Raw genomic sequence first — 15,764 nt, 5'->3', positions numbered from 1 at the left:
AAATAGTCATCAATAGCTCCCAAACAGTACAAGTCCAAGACCAGATGGCTTCACTAGTGAATTCTATGAAACATTCAAAGATTTAATACCTATTCTTCTCAAATTCTTCCAAAAAACTGATGAAGAAGCAATACTTCCTAGCTCATTTTATGAGGCCAACATTACCTGGGGAAGACAACACACACAAAAAGAAAATTACAGACCAATATCTCTGATAAAAACAGATGCAAAAATTCTGAACAAAGTACAAGCAAATTGAATACAACAATACATTAAAAAAATAATACATCACAATCAAGTGGGGTTCATTCCAGGGGCACAAGGATGCTTCTACATATGCAAATCGATTGATATGAACCACCACATAAACAAAATAAAGGATAGGCAGAACGAAGTGCAGACGGTGAGCAGGTGAGCAAGCATGAGCCATGCAGACGGGGAGCGGCAGAGAAGCTGGCAGCAGCCCAGAGGTGGACCTGAATGGTGCAGCTGAGTTTCTTGCAAACTTGAACGTGTGATTGTGCCCTGGCAACGCTGCCAGAGAGATGAAGATAGTCACGCCTAGATGCGATTCTACTCCAACAGCTGCCACCTGTGCTGCCATGTTCGGACCAGCACCATCCTTCTTGGCGTCTGGTACATGATCACCAGTGCCCTGGTACTGTTGATTCTCTTGAGCACCCTGGCTGATCCTGACAGTATCGCTATTCAATTCTGAACTAGGAGGTAGCTTTGAGTTCATGGATGATGCCAACATGTGCATTGCTATTGTAATTTCTCTTCTCATGATACCGTTATGCCCAGTGGCTACTTATGGAGCATACGAGCACACCCTGCTGGGAGAATCCCATTCTTCTGTTACCAGATCTTTGATTTTGCCCTAAACACTTTGGTTGCTGTCACTGTGCTTGTTCATCCAAATTCCATTCAGGAATACATGCGATAGCTGGCTTCTCATTCTCCCTACAGAGATAATATCATGTCGGTGAATCCTACCTGTTTAATCCTTATTATCCTTCTGTTTATTAGCATTATCTTAATTTTTAAGGGTTCCTTGATTAGCTGTGTTGGAACTGCTACCGATACATCAATGGTCGGAACTCCTCCAACATCCTGTTTTATGTAACCAGCAATGATACTGTGGTGCTGTTACTCTCATACGATGATGCCACTGTGAACGGTACTGCCAAGGAGCCGCCACCACCTTACGTGTCTGCCAAAGCCTGAAAGTGGCGTGGAGCTGGGAGCCTGAGCTTCACTTTTCAGATATCAGAGAAATCGTCCCTTAATTTCACTTCTGAGATGAGCTCTCTGAGTTTGTTTATTGCTGAAATGCTAGAGTTGAAATTTTAAATGTTAAGTTGAAACCCTCTGTAGTTTTAAACATATATTTTAGCTACAACACTGATAGATTACAACTGTAAAGTGCTTTCTGTAGGGGTGGGTGCAAGGAGCTTACCCAGTCTTCCTTAGACTTCCGTGGGGCCTAAAACTTCCCAACAACCTGGATAAACCTTGAGTCAGAGAAGTCTGGTTTTGTACCTGCTGGGCTCCAAAGGTGGAGAATTAGTCACATTTTTCTCCTTTCTGTTCCCTCTGTCTCTTTTGAAAGTATAAAATGAAATCAAAATTAGACAATACTTTTCTTAAGCTATTCCAGTATGTAGATGAAACCATATGAGAACAGAATGCTAAATGTGTAATCATTGCTCTAATTAGGTAAGTAGGAGTACATATACATGTATAAATAAAACAGGAATTTCCAATAGATTCTTTATGACTTAAATTCAGTAACAATTTGAATTTGCTGGTCAAGGATTTTGTTCATGGGCTAAATTGAGACCCTTCAACAATCCCCAGCAGTGAGAGAGCAGTCACTACCCACAGCTGTTCTTGTAGCCCTGTCTCTGAAGTCATGGAGTGGTGTGTCTCATCCACGTTAGAGGGATGGGACTGATTTGTTTAGCACTGTGTGGTGTCTGCTGCTCCCTTTCTCCTGGTTTCCCATCCCTGCCCAGGGACCCCTTTTACTAAGAGTTCTACTCAAGCCTGATTCAAGGAGAACTTCATCTCATTTTGTCAATTGACATTGCTGATATGTATTTACCTAACAGTATTTTTTAAAAACAGATTTTTTTTCTTCTGTCCCTGAAAGGCACATCTTACTATTTTCAAGTTCAAGTATGCCTAGTTGTCTTTTCAAATTAGTGTAAAACAGTCTTCAGAAAGATGCAGAGCAGTGCTTTCCTTGTGGAATGCCCTTATCTTGACTACCTGAATTTCAAGGGACTTTTATGTATTCACATGTGGAAGAGTCACAGCTCTGCTTTTTTTCACTATTGAATGTGCTGTAAATGTAGGCTTTTACAATTAAAGTGAGATTTGCCCACACCCAAAAAAATAAATAAGTGAAAACTCAAAATCATATGATCATATTAATAGATGCAGAGAGAGCATTTGACAAGATACAGCATCCATGTATGATCAAGACACTTAATGGAATGGGTATAGAATGAATATACCTCAACATAATAAAGGTCATATATAACAAACCCTCAGCTAATATTATACTAAACAGTGAAAAACTAAAAGCTTTTCCTCAGGAACAAGACAACGATGCCCAGTCTCACCCCTGTTATTCAACACAGTACTGGAAGTCCTCGCCAGAACAATCACACAAGAGAATGAAATAAAAGGCACCCAAATGGGGAATGAGTAAGTGAAATTGTCACTTTTTGCAGATGACATGGTTCTAAATTTTAAAAACCCTAAAGACTCCACCAAAAAGCTAATAGAAACAATAAACAAATACAGGAAAGTTGCAGGATACAAAAATCATTGTACAAAAATTCATTGCATTCTTATATACTAACAATGAAATATCAAAAAAAAGATATGAAAAAAATCCATGTTCAATTGCAACAAAAAGAATAAAATATCGAGGAATAAACTTAACAAAAGATGTAAAGGACCTATACACTGAAAACTGTAAGACATTATTAAAAGAAATTGAAGAAGAAATGGAAAGATATCACATGTTCATAGACTGGAATAATCAAGATAATTAAAATGGCCATATTACCCAAAGCAATTCCCATCAAAATCCCAATGGCATTTTTCAAAGAAATAGAACAAAAAATCATGATTTGTATGGAACCACAGAAAAACTGGAATAGACAAAGCAGTCCCAAGGAAAAAGTACAAAGTGGGAGGTATCACACTCCCTGACTTCAAATTATACCACAAAACTACAATAATCAAAATAATACAGTATCGGCAGAAAAACAGGCACATAGAACTGAGAGCCCAAAAATAAACCCACATGTATATGGACAAATAATTTTCCACAAAGAAGCCAAAAACATACAATGGAAAAAAGAAAGCCTCTTCAATAAATGGTGCTGGGAAATTTGGAAAGCCACATGCAAAAGAATGAAACTAGACTGCTATATGTCACCATACACAAAAATTAACTCAAAATGGGTCAAAGACCTCAATATGAGATCTGAAACAATTAAATACAAAGAAGAAAGCATAGGTACTAAACTTATGGACCTTGATCTCAGAGAGGCTTTTGTGAATTTGACCCCAAAAACAAGAGAAGTAAAAGCAAAAATAAATGAATGGAATTATATCAAACTAAAAAGCTTCTGCACAGCAAAAGAAACCATCAACAAAACAAAAAGACAACCAATGGGAGAAGATATTTGAAAACAATACCTCTGATAAGGGGCTAATACCCAAAATATATAAAGACCTTACACAAATTAACAGAAAAACCAACAATCCAATTTAAAAAGTGGGCAGAGGACCTGAACAGACACTTTTTCCAAGAAGACATACAAATGGCCAACAGATATATGAAAAGATGTTCAACTTCACTATTAGGGAAATGCAAATCAAAACCACAATGAGATATGACCTCACACCTGTTAGAATGGTTATTATCAACACGACAAGTAATAACAAGTGTTGAAGAGGTTGTGGAGAAAAGGGAACCCTCATATACTGCTGATGGGAATGTAAAGTAATATAGCCATTGTGGAAAACAGTATGGAGGTTTCTCAAAAAATTAAGAATAGAACTACCATATGACTCGGCGACCCTTCTTCTGGGTATCTACCCGAAAAATCTGAAAACATTTATCTATGAAGATACATGTACCCCTGTGTTCATTGCAGCTTTATTTATGGTGGCCAAGACATGAAAACAACCAAAGTGTCCTTCGACAGATGATTGGATAAAGAAGATTGAGTACATATGCACAATGGAATACTACTCAGCCATAAGAAAAGATGAAATATTGCCATTTGCAACAACATGGATAGATCTTGAGATTATCATGCAAAGCAAAATAAGTCAGACAGAAAAGGACAAGAATCATATGATTTCACTCATATGTGGGATATAAAACAGAAAGCAACAAATGAAGGAATAAAACAAACAAAAAATCATTGACACAGATAACAGTATTGTAGTTACCAGAGGGAAAGGGAGATGGGGTAAGGTTAAAGAGGGTAAAGAGGGTCAAACATATAGCGAAGGAAGGAGACTAAACTGGATAATGAGCACACAATGTAATATACAGATGATGTATTATAATATTGTACACTTGAAACTTATATAATCTTACTAACCAATGTCACTCCTATAAATTTAATTTTTAAAAATTGGATAGATCTTACAATAAATAAATAATAGCAAATGAAACTTCTGTAGAGACTACAGGGTGGCTGTGATTTTGTATGAAATGAAGCAGAATGTTAAGACAAAATCTGCATAATTCAGGAGAGAAAACTGCAAATGAGGGGGGAAAAAAAAACATCTATTACAACCTCCCCATTGTACAGATGAGGAAACAGAGGTCCAGAGAGAGTAGGCAGTTGACACTCAGGCACAGGGCCCCTGACTAAAGACCCCAGACTAGAGCCACATTCTCTGACATCTGGTTAAATGTCCTTTCCAATTCTTTACTTCTCAAACTAGTTTATACATAACACCCAGAGGTTCACAGAAGAGAGTCACAAAGGGCTTGCAGTCACAGGATAAAGCTCAAGTATAAAATGTACTTAAAGATTGGAAAGGAAATATCATTATTTTATTTATTTATATGACTTTTATATTGTTCTAATATTTAAGTATTAGACCAATACCAAAATAGTATGGATTTGAAATTTTTTAATTGCACGGATTTTTCAAACTACAAAAGGAGACTTCAAAGAAAGGTTGTGCTTGCAGAAGCCTCTTTGAGCACCGCACAGATTGACCAGGGAGCACTGTCCCGTGGCTGCTCACAGCCCAGACACAGCAGTGCTTGCTCCAGGGAGTCAGGGTGCTCCATGAAGAGGGGGTAAGCTCCTACCACTCACCCTCCTGCAGACGAGGTCTGACCTGCAGAGCCTAAGGAGCAGGCTGCGAAAGGGAAACCTTTGGTAGGAACTAATCCTCGGGCCTGGGCCATCCCTCTCCACAGGAAGGAAAAGGAATGAGGCTGAAGTGAAAGAGCTGCCCTCTGGGAGAGCTACAAAGCAGCTGGTAAGTCTCTGGAAATAAGAGCCAGCCTGTCAGAGTGCTAACATCCAGAAGTGCAGAACTATCTTCTGATACTCAAGTTATAGAGGCCTTGTGTTTATTCTTAATGGCAAAGAAAGGCTCACTCCCCCACTGGACATGACTAAGACCTGAAGCAGCCACATGGCCAGACCCCAGGGACCACAGAACCCTGTCACCACAGGGCCTCCCAAGACTACAGTTTAGAATGGAAGGAATACAGTCCCAGGGCAGGGTTGTCTCCCTGCTCCCTAAGCAAGGAGGCATGGTCATGGATCAAAGTCGTTGTGGTCACGTGGCACCTCATGGTCTCAGCTTCTAAGGCTCCTACTTCTACATTAACCACACCATGCTCTGTGCTACAGTTTTTCTCTCTCTTGCAACCTCTCCCTGCTCTTGGCATTAAGAAAGAACCTCTGCTTTCTCCTGAAGACCCCTCCTGGCCTCCAGGTTTCAGAGGCTGCATCTTTGAGTGTTTGTATCTTCAACATGGCTGCCCTTAAGGGAGTTTTCCTCTGCCTTAGATCACCGCTAGATCACATATAACAGCAGTTTAGTAACTCGTCTTTCCTATTTTCATCAGTTGTATTTATTAGATTAAAAATAAATCTCTTTAAAAACATCTTTGCCTAGAGAACATTTTTCCTCCTTTCTCTGTGACTAATTTTTCTCTGTGTGCAACTTTTTAAAAGAATTTGCTGTCTTTCCAGACTATTAAGTATGTTTGATTTTTTTAAAATTCTATTAACTTACCATAGTACCTCAAATACCACCAATAAGGCAAATTGTAATAGAACTGATAAATATCAACTAATAACTCAAGAAAGTCAGTTTAATCAGTGGTATAATCACCAGGTTCAGAGGCACTTGACAATAGAGGACAGGAGAGAGATGCCAAACTGAAAACAGGCTAAACGAAAGCCTGCTTATTAAAGGCTCCATCCTATGTCCAGGATGCTAACAGCCAGGCACACCTCTTGGCAGAAGACTGGGGAATTCTTCTGGAGAGAAACTGAATGGCCTGGGCTGGGGGGCAGGTGGGGAGAAGACTGGAAGTTCCTGATCTCTAAGCCTTCCTTGAAAATAAGGTCTGCTTATAACCTGATTACCTACAGAGAAGCCCACCTTGTTTACAGTTTTCTATCAGAGCTTTCGTGCCTTGCATTGAAATGGGAACAGACTACCAACAATCATTAGAAATTGGCGGAAAGATGGCAGTATGAAGAAGAGATATCATAAAAACAAATAGAGAAGAAACACTTGGAGGAAATAAACTGCAAGGAAAAGAGGGAGAAACTTTTTAATATTCATATTAAATGTGCTCAGGCAGTGAAAAGAATGAAGTGCATGCATGAAACAGGGGGGAAAAGCTATTTGAAAAAAATAGCAATGAGGGCACAAGAAAGACTCATTGGAAATTTTAGAAGCGATAAAAGCAAAAAGAAAAACTCAGTATAGTTTGGAATGTGATCTCAGTCAAGGAAACCTCCAAAGTAGAACAAAAATATAAAGAAATGGAAAATAGAACATGAGTAAGAAAATTAGAGAATTAGCTCAAGAGATATAATACTGAAATAATGCAAGTTCCATTAAGAGAGAACAGAGTAAAATAAAGGAGAGGAACTATAGACAATATAATACAAAAGGGACCACCAATATAATACAAGCACAACAAACGAAGAAAGGCTCATACCAGGAATAAAGATTGTAAATGTTTCCAGAAAGAAAGCAAGGCAGAGTAAAACAAAAGTAAGCAAGCTTAAGACAACAGAACTAAGAAACATGGCATCCAACACTCAGAATAGGTGAAGAGAAGTCCCAGAATGTCAGCTATGCATCAAGCCTAGAACTCAACCCAGAGTGGAGCAGGAGGGCAGCGCTGAGAAGGTAGGCTGCCGAGGAAAACAGTGGAAAAGCAGTGCAACTGACATGCATGAGCATGTGAAAAATAACTAGTGGTAGACATTCATAGCTCTGTTAAGTAATTTGGGAAATATAGCAATAGGTACAGAGAAAAAGCCAGTAATAAATAAGGTATTAACAATTCCAGGAATTAAAACAAAAACATAGAAAAGACCTCCTCATTTAATTATTGACTTTAAATTTCATTGATTATCCTGGAACGTTATAGTCAACCTGAAAAAAAAATTAGTACAAGAAATGAGACCTATCATAATATCTTTGGCTCATATTGACTCAGCAAAATAAAATATTTACAATAGTCATAATAATGTAAACACTGATTATTTAACCAAAATTTCCGACATAACTACTTTAGAGAAATGGGTGGGGTAGCTAAATCTTTGTAATACTAATTATTTATGTGCACATGTTACTTTGATAAAAGTAAAAATTAATTTACATGAATAAGTAAAAGCTATGGAAAATCGTGTGGTTCTTCCTCAAAAAATTTAAGAATGGAATTACCATATGATCCGCCAATCCCACTTCTGGGTATATATCCAAAAGAATTAGAAGCAGGGTCTCAGGAGAGATATGTTTTCATCCATGTTCATAGCAGCCCTGTTTATAAGAGCCAAAAGGTAGAAACAACCCCAGTTCCATCAATGGATGAATGGATAAACAAAATGTGGTTTATTTGTATGGACAATGGAATATTTTTCAAACTTCAAAAGGAAGGAAATTCCAACACATGCTATAACATAGATGAACCTTGAAGACATTACACTACATGAAATAAACCAGTAACAAAAGGACATATATGATTTTACTTATATAAGGTACCCAGCGTAGTGAAATTCATAGAGATGGAGAGTTGTTGTTTAATGGGTACAGAGTTTCAGTTTTGCAAGATGAAAATAATTTTATAGATCAATTGCACAACATTTGAATGTACACACAATACTGAACTGTACACTTAAAATGGCTAAGATGGTAAATTTTATATTATACATATTTAACTATGATTTTTTTATTCTAAAAGTTAATAGGAAAAAAGCACCATATACATTAAGTATAAGTTTTAAATTCAGAAATGAAAACATAATTAAAATATATATAAAAGAGAATTTCTTTTGTAGTGATTGACTATTTTCTTAAATAATATTTTTTGTTTTTCAATTACAGTTGTCATACAATATTGTATTACTTTCAGGGGTACAACATAATGATTAGACACTTATATAACTTATGAAGTGGTCACCCTGATAATTCTAGTACCCATCTGACACCATACATGTATATAGTTACTACAATATTATTGACTATATTCCTTATGCTATAGTTTACATCGCCATGACTATTTTGTAATTACCAACTAGTACTTCTTTCTACTTTTTCACCCATTCCCCCAACCCCCCTCCCATCTGACAACCATCAAAATGTTCTCTGTATCTATGAGTTTGTTTGTTTTGTTTGTTCGTTCATCTTGTTCTGTAGGCTACACATATAAGTGAAATTATATGACATTTGTCTTTCTCTGTGTGACTTACTCCACTCAGCACAATGCCCTCTACGTCCATCCATGTAGTTACACATGGCAAGATTTTATTCCTTTTTTATGGCTGAGTAATAATCAGTTGTATATATGTACCGCCTCTTCTTTACCCATTCATCTATTGATGAACACCCAGGTTGCCTCCATATCTTGGCTACTGTAAATAATGCTGCAATGAACATATGGATGCACATGTCCCTTTGAAGTAGTGTTTTGGGTTTATTCAGATAAATACCCAGAAGTGGGATTACTGGGTCCTTTTTTATCTCTTATTATAGCCTTTGTTTTAAAGTTTATTTTGCCTGGCATAAGTATTGTTACCCCAGATGGTTTGTTTATTTGTTTCCATTTTCATGAAATATTTTATTCCATCCCTTTACTCCAGTCTGTGTGTGGCTTTTGATCTGAAGTGAGTCTCTTGTAAGGAGAAAAGCATATGTAAGAATCTTGTTTTCTTATCTATTCAGCCACCATACGTCTTTTGATTGAAGCATTTAATCCATTTACATTAAAAGTAATTGTTGACAGATATGTAGTATTGCCATTTTTATTATTCATATTTCAATCTTTTTTTCTTCTTCTTGAAGAAGTCCCTTTAACATTTCTTATAATACTTGTTTGGTGGTGACAAACTCCTTTAGCTTTTTCTTGTCTGGGAAGCTCTTTATCTCTCCTTCATTTTTTAATGAAAGGATTGCCACATCATCTTGGTTGTAGGTCCTTACTTTTCATCACTTCGAATATTTTGTGCCAATTCTCTCTTGCCTGCAAAGTTTCTATTGAGAAATCAGCTGACAGTCTTATGGGAGCTCCCTTGTATGTACCTAACTGCTATTGTCTTGTGGCTTTTAAGATTCTCTCTTTGTCTTTAACTTTTGCCATTTTACTTATGATGTGTCTTGGTGTGAGCCTCTTTGGGTTCATCTTGTTTGGGACTCTCTGTGCTTCCTGGGCTTATATGTCTATTTCTTTCACCACGTTGGGGAAGTTTTCTGTCATGACTTCTTCAAACAAGTTTTCAATTCCTTGCTCTCTCTCTTCTCCTTCTTGTACACCTATGATAGGAATGCTGGTATGCTTGATGTTGTCCCAGAGGCCCCTTAAATTATCCTCATTTTTTAAAAATGTTTTATTTTATTTTTGCTATTCTGATTGGGTGTTTTCTGCTACCTTATCTTCCAAATTGCTGATTCAGACCTCTGCTTCATCTAATCTACTGTTGATTCCATCTAATATATTCCTCATTTCAGTTACTGTATTTTTCATTTCTGACTGGTTGAGTTTTATGTTTTCTATCTGCATTTTTATGTTTCCTATCTCTTTGTTGAAGTTCTCCCTGAGACCATAAGCATCCTTATAACCAGTGTTTTGAACTCTATGTCTGGTAGATTGCTTGTCTTCATTTTTTTAGTTCTTTTCCTAGCTTTGTTCTGTTTTTTCATTTGGGACATGTGCTTTGTCTCCCCATTTTGGCTGTTCCCAGTGTTTGTTTCTATGTATTAGGTAGAGCTTCTATGTCTTCCAGTTTTAGTGGAGTGGCCTTATGTAGTAGGTGTCCTGGGAGACCTAGTAGTACTATCTCCCTTGTGACCTGAGCTGGGTACTCCAGGTGTGTCCCTTGTGTGGGTTGTGTGTGCCCTCCTGTTGTAGTTGAGCCTTGGATGCTGTTTGCACATCAGAATATTTGCAAATCAGAATATTTCTGCTAAATAATGAATCTCCCATAAAATCACACAGCTGCACGTCCTTGCCCATGAGTTTTACTTAATCTATCCTGTTCATAATTTCAAAAAAAAAAAAGAGAAAGATCTGAAAATTTACACATGAGGTTAAATTCTATTTTATCTATAGAAGCCATCAAGAATTGTAATTATGGCCCACTTGAGTTTCACATATTCATTAACAACTTGTAATATACAAGATGCGGTGTAAGGGGGGTTGAGACCCAAAGAGTTCGTGCACTTAAACTCATCCCAGACCTTCTCCCATGTAATAAAGCATCCTCCCTTGGTGCCTAAAATGGGTACTGATCTCCTGTTTTAATTAAGTAACTCAATAGCATATATTCTGGAGTACAGTTTATCTAAGGAAATGAATGAGGGAAAGGCCTGCCAACTCCCTAAAACATAGTTGGAGCCTTACCACAGATGACCTCTACACATTCTTTCACAAAATATAATTGAGGTTATAGATTTATTCCATTCTTGTCAAAACTGGATAGCTTCCACCTGCCTAAAATGTTCTCTGCCCCACTCTCTTGGGAATTTGTTGTTCAAGGTTTCAAATTTTTTTAAATGACAGGCATATTCACTTTTTCCAACCTTTTGGTTAAAAAAAGAAATGTAACAACTGCCCCCACCACCTCCACCTTACCTAGACTCATACTCTTAGGTCCAGGTCAGTTTTCAACTTTCAAGCCCCTGACTTAAAAACAATCCATTTATAGAAATTGTTGAGCAGACTCTTCTGCATTCACTCCCACTCTGCCGTATAGAAAGAGTGAGAAACACCTCAAACCATATCCTGTTGTCTTTACTTGTTAGGTGACCTTGATAAGCTCATCAATTAACCATTCTAAGTATCAGGTTCCTTATCTGAAAAATGGGAAAATAAGCATATTTCACCGGATTTATGTGATTTTTTTAAAAAGATAATGTATATTAATTCAACACAATGCCTAGCTCAGAGTAGGTACTTTATAAATGTCAGTTCCCTTCCCTGGGGATGCAAAGCTCTTAGCAGCTTGGCCTGAACTATAACACAGCTTCCAAAAGCCCAATGTACCTGAGATCAAAATCAGCCCAGAATTCACTGTTTCTAGAATTACAGGTTGGCATAAGAAAAGTTCATACTGCATTCTCATCTCCATGCAGACCACCCTCAAGGGCAAAACAGGCAAACAACAGTGGCCAAGGGCTTGTGGAAGAACACTGACACAGTAGCACCCACTGCTCTAGCAGCACCTACATCATTGGACATCCAACAAAAAAAGCATCCTACCCATTCCCTGAAATTCTATATATTTTAGCTTCAACAAAGAGAAGAGATGAAGCCCCCAAACCCTAACTCAACCCCTTCAAGAGAAATGGCCTTGACTACATGCCACTCCTTATCTTGCCATGGTGCCAATGAACTGTATGACTCCTCTACAAACCATTTCTCTAGAACAGGGCGAACGTATTCACACACCTTCCTAGCCACATTGAACTTTGCTATTAACAAAAGAACCACAGCACAACTGTGTGCCCTCATGACAAAGAGCCACAAATTTTATTTCTATAAAACAATTGTGCAATACCTACTCTGTTCTGGGCACTGCTCTAAACATTTTACAAATAATAACTCAGATAATCCTCCATAAATGTTTAAGTAGGTAACGTACTGTTATTATCCCCCATTTTACAGAGGAGGAAACTGAGGCTGGGCAACGTTAACTGCCAAACAGGCTGGTTTCAAATTCTCTGCTCTTAACTACCAAATCATGCTGCCTCCTCCTGTAGCTCAAGGGCCCTCATGAGAGTCACTACTTCTAAGTAGGTCTTTCTGTGCATATATCATTAACAGCAATTCTAAAGGCCCAAATAGATGATAACCGTTGTTTTGCCACAGAATTAATATGGGTACACGAAAGCTTCAAATTACGGTGGACAAAAGCTGGGATGTGGAGTCAGTTGGCTTGAATCCAATCCCAGCTCCATAAATTGTGTGAGTATGTCACTGGATTAGATGATTAACTATTATATATCTTTGTTTCCACATCTGTAAAACAGAGATCATAATACCTATTTCATAGAATTATTGGGGGGAGTATATGAGGTAACTTGGGTAAACTACCTAGCAATGTGCCTCTGACAGAGTTTGTGTTCAATAAGCTATAATAGCCTTTAAACTTAACATTCTAATTGTCTTGTTGTGTACATGGTTTTTTTTTCCTGTGAAAGAATCACAAGTCATTGAACAAATAAAAAAAACATTCTAGAAGAAACCTGCTAGTCAAAGAATAGTTCAAACTCTAGAAATTATAATACTAATGATTCAATTTAATATTTAAGAACATTTTCTTGGCATGACATAAATAAATTAAATGGTTATGGGCTCAAGGGCCATACATTTTAACTACACAAAAGCAGTAAAGGAAGGTATTTTAAAATAACCTAGTTGACCTTTTAATAAAAATCAACCATTTATCACTAGAAATACAATTCTCTTGTTTCGTTTATTGAAAATGTAAAGAAGAGAGAAGTATTACAGATGACATCTTACCAGCCCCTATAGTGTAATTGTTATATTGGTCCTTTTCCTCTTTCCAGACCCTTGCTGGGACTGTTTCTCTGACCCCTTGAGCTAGACATGGCATGTCACTTGCTTTGCACAATGAAATGTGAATAGCAGTGATATGTGTCTGTTCCAGACAAAGCATTTAATTACCAGGGCGAGGCTCTGCAGAACCCCATTACCACTTCCTAGGCATCACAGAAGCACATACGAGTTGGAATCCCCATCAGCCTGAGTCACTGAGCAGAGCCCTCCTGCCAATTCTCATTGGTTATGTGGCACGGGCAAAAAGTAAACTCTTGTTATATTAAACTACTAAAAGTTAAGAGTTGTTTGTTATTATTACTTCATCTCATCTATTGTAACTGACAGAATAATAGGATGACTTGTAGGAAAAGCGAGTTAATGCTGCATATCTCACTAATCTCACAAAATGGGGATTACCAACTCAACTACTAGATGTCAGAAAAAACAAATATAGTTGACGGTATCACTGTAATCTTACTCTTCAGTAAGTAGTTGCCTCTCATCCTCGTTATGTATTCTGATTTTAAGAGATTTCTGTTGCTTTGATGGTAAATACTATTAAAACCTAGTTTGTAAACAGCATTTGGCTCTTACAGGCATGAGAAATTGCAAGACATATTTAATAAACTTTAAGTATAAATATTTAATGCTACTTAGGCATCAAGATTATCCATTCCTATTAACACAGGCCGAAGTTGTCTGGCTAGACTAAGACAGAACCTTTATCTTTTTGACTCTCCAGGGGGAAATAGTTATGGAGGCTTCCCACTGCTTGCCTACTTATCACAGCATCATAAGAGTTAAAATTCTAAAATACATAGGAGCCTACTGAAGAGATAAGTAGCTATTAGGACTTGACAAGCTGTAATGATCACAGAATAGGTCCCAGCCTAAAGATTCAAAGCAACCTTTCATAAGAGAAACTCACTAGAGTGCTATAAAAAACAGGATAAGTCATATCTACTCTCACTCCACAAAACAAAAGCATTTCCTATTTCCTACCCAAGTCCAATGTTTGCTGGCTCAGTCACACACTCAGCTGGAACTCTATAGGATAAACTATAATTGACCAGCCACAAATTGCTTCTGAGTTCAGCATGAGAATCAAACACTTTCACTGAGCCTTTTAACAAAGCTAGAGTGAGTTATAAAATCCTGGTCAATGAACAGGCTTCTCTTGATGTAACTGGTGTCTGGAAAAGTTGCACGTAAACCTCAGACAGATGAATAGATAGATACCTATATTTAGATATACTGCTAGAGATATATTTATATATTTATATTTCTAAAATATTTTATATGTTTATACATGTGAATATGTATTTTTACTAGCAAATGAAAGGGGTACCTACAGTAATATACTTTGCATAATGACGAGACATATTCCAACATCCATTATTAATCTTAGAACGTATACCATTTGCCCTATATTATAACTTTGCATAAATGTCTTTAGATCAATTGTTTTAATAAAAACATCCAACCGCCTAAGTGTCTTTGAAAGAATAGTCATGTCAAGAGAAAAGCCACAGGATCCTGAGACTGTTATTTTTCCTCATTTGCTTTGATTTCTACCTCTGGTGAGAGTCAACAGATGAAGGGAATAGACTCTCAACTCCAAGTTAAAAGACCTGGCTTCCCGTCTGAGGCCTCATCTGGGCTCTGCAGGGGACATGTGCCCTAGGTAAATCCTTAACCTCTCTGAGACTGTTTCCTTATTAGTAGATGGGGTTTGGGGTGGGTGGGGATCAATGATCCACATAATCCCTAAACTCACTTCTAGATGTAAAGTCTCCTAAACGATAAATGAGTAATTTAACTTCTACTCTAATTGCAGGGTAGCAAGAGGGTAGATTGGAAGGACAGGACGAGGCTGACTCTGTCCAAACTGGTACATTTCTGGGAGGGGGATAGAGAATGTGTTGTTGTTCTTGTTCTTGTTCTTGTTACAAAGTATCCTTCTTTTAGGCAAAGTTTTCACTGCACTCAAGTTTGCATTTTCTCTTTCCCCTGGATTCCCTTTATTGAGTCTTTATAAGTAGACTTTATGTGTTTCCAGGGCCCGCAGGAGGCAGAGTTCCTGCCCTGGTAATCAGAGGAGGGTGATTCCAATAAAATAAGAATAAAGGGATAGAGAAAAAAGAGCAGAAAGAAAATGGACTCACCAATAATATGTGTAAATGTGTCTTGTTTTCCTGTTACCATTTACAAGTTGGAAACTGCCGTGGCAGGGCCTGTGTTTTTGTGATATTTTTACGTGCTCGCCGAGAGTAAACAATAGAAGGAAACGCTAAAGTAGGCTAAGGTAAGAGCGGTTCTTGTTAAGATCAGTAATAAATCTGCAGTAGCTGACAGTGAACCCTGATTCATCTTTGATTCGTTTCTAATACCCTTGTTGATAGAAAATAGGGAAACACAAGCAGCTCAAACAAAATAAAACAGGCCAAAGGACAGG

At 37.5% G+C, this 15,764-nt stretch overlaps 1 pseudogene; it reads left to right on the top strand.

Annotated features, from left to right (window-relative positions):
* The first annotated feature begins 539 nt into the window (after positions 1-539).
* On the top strand, positions 540-1,227 carry LOC109449564 (lysosomal-associated transmembrane protein 4B pseudogene; annotated as a pseudogene).
* The last annotated feature ends 14,537 nt before the right edge of the window (positions 1,228-15,764 follow it).

This window comes from Rhinolophus sinicus, chromosome 3 (assembly GCF_057876585.1).
Source record: "Rhinolophus sinicus isolate RSI-liver-muscle chromosome 3, RSI-T2T, whole genome shotgun sequence".
Lineage (NCBI taxonomy): Eukaryota > Metazoa > Chordata > Mammalia > Chiroptera > Rhinolophidae > Rhinolophus > Rhinolophus sinicus.
This window is presented reverse-complemented; position numbering and strand designations above follow the sequence as displayed.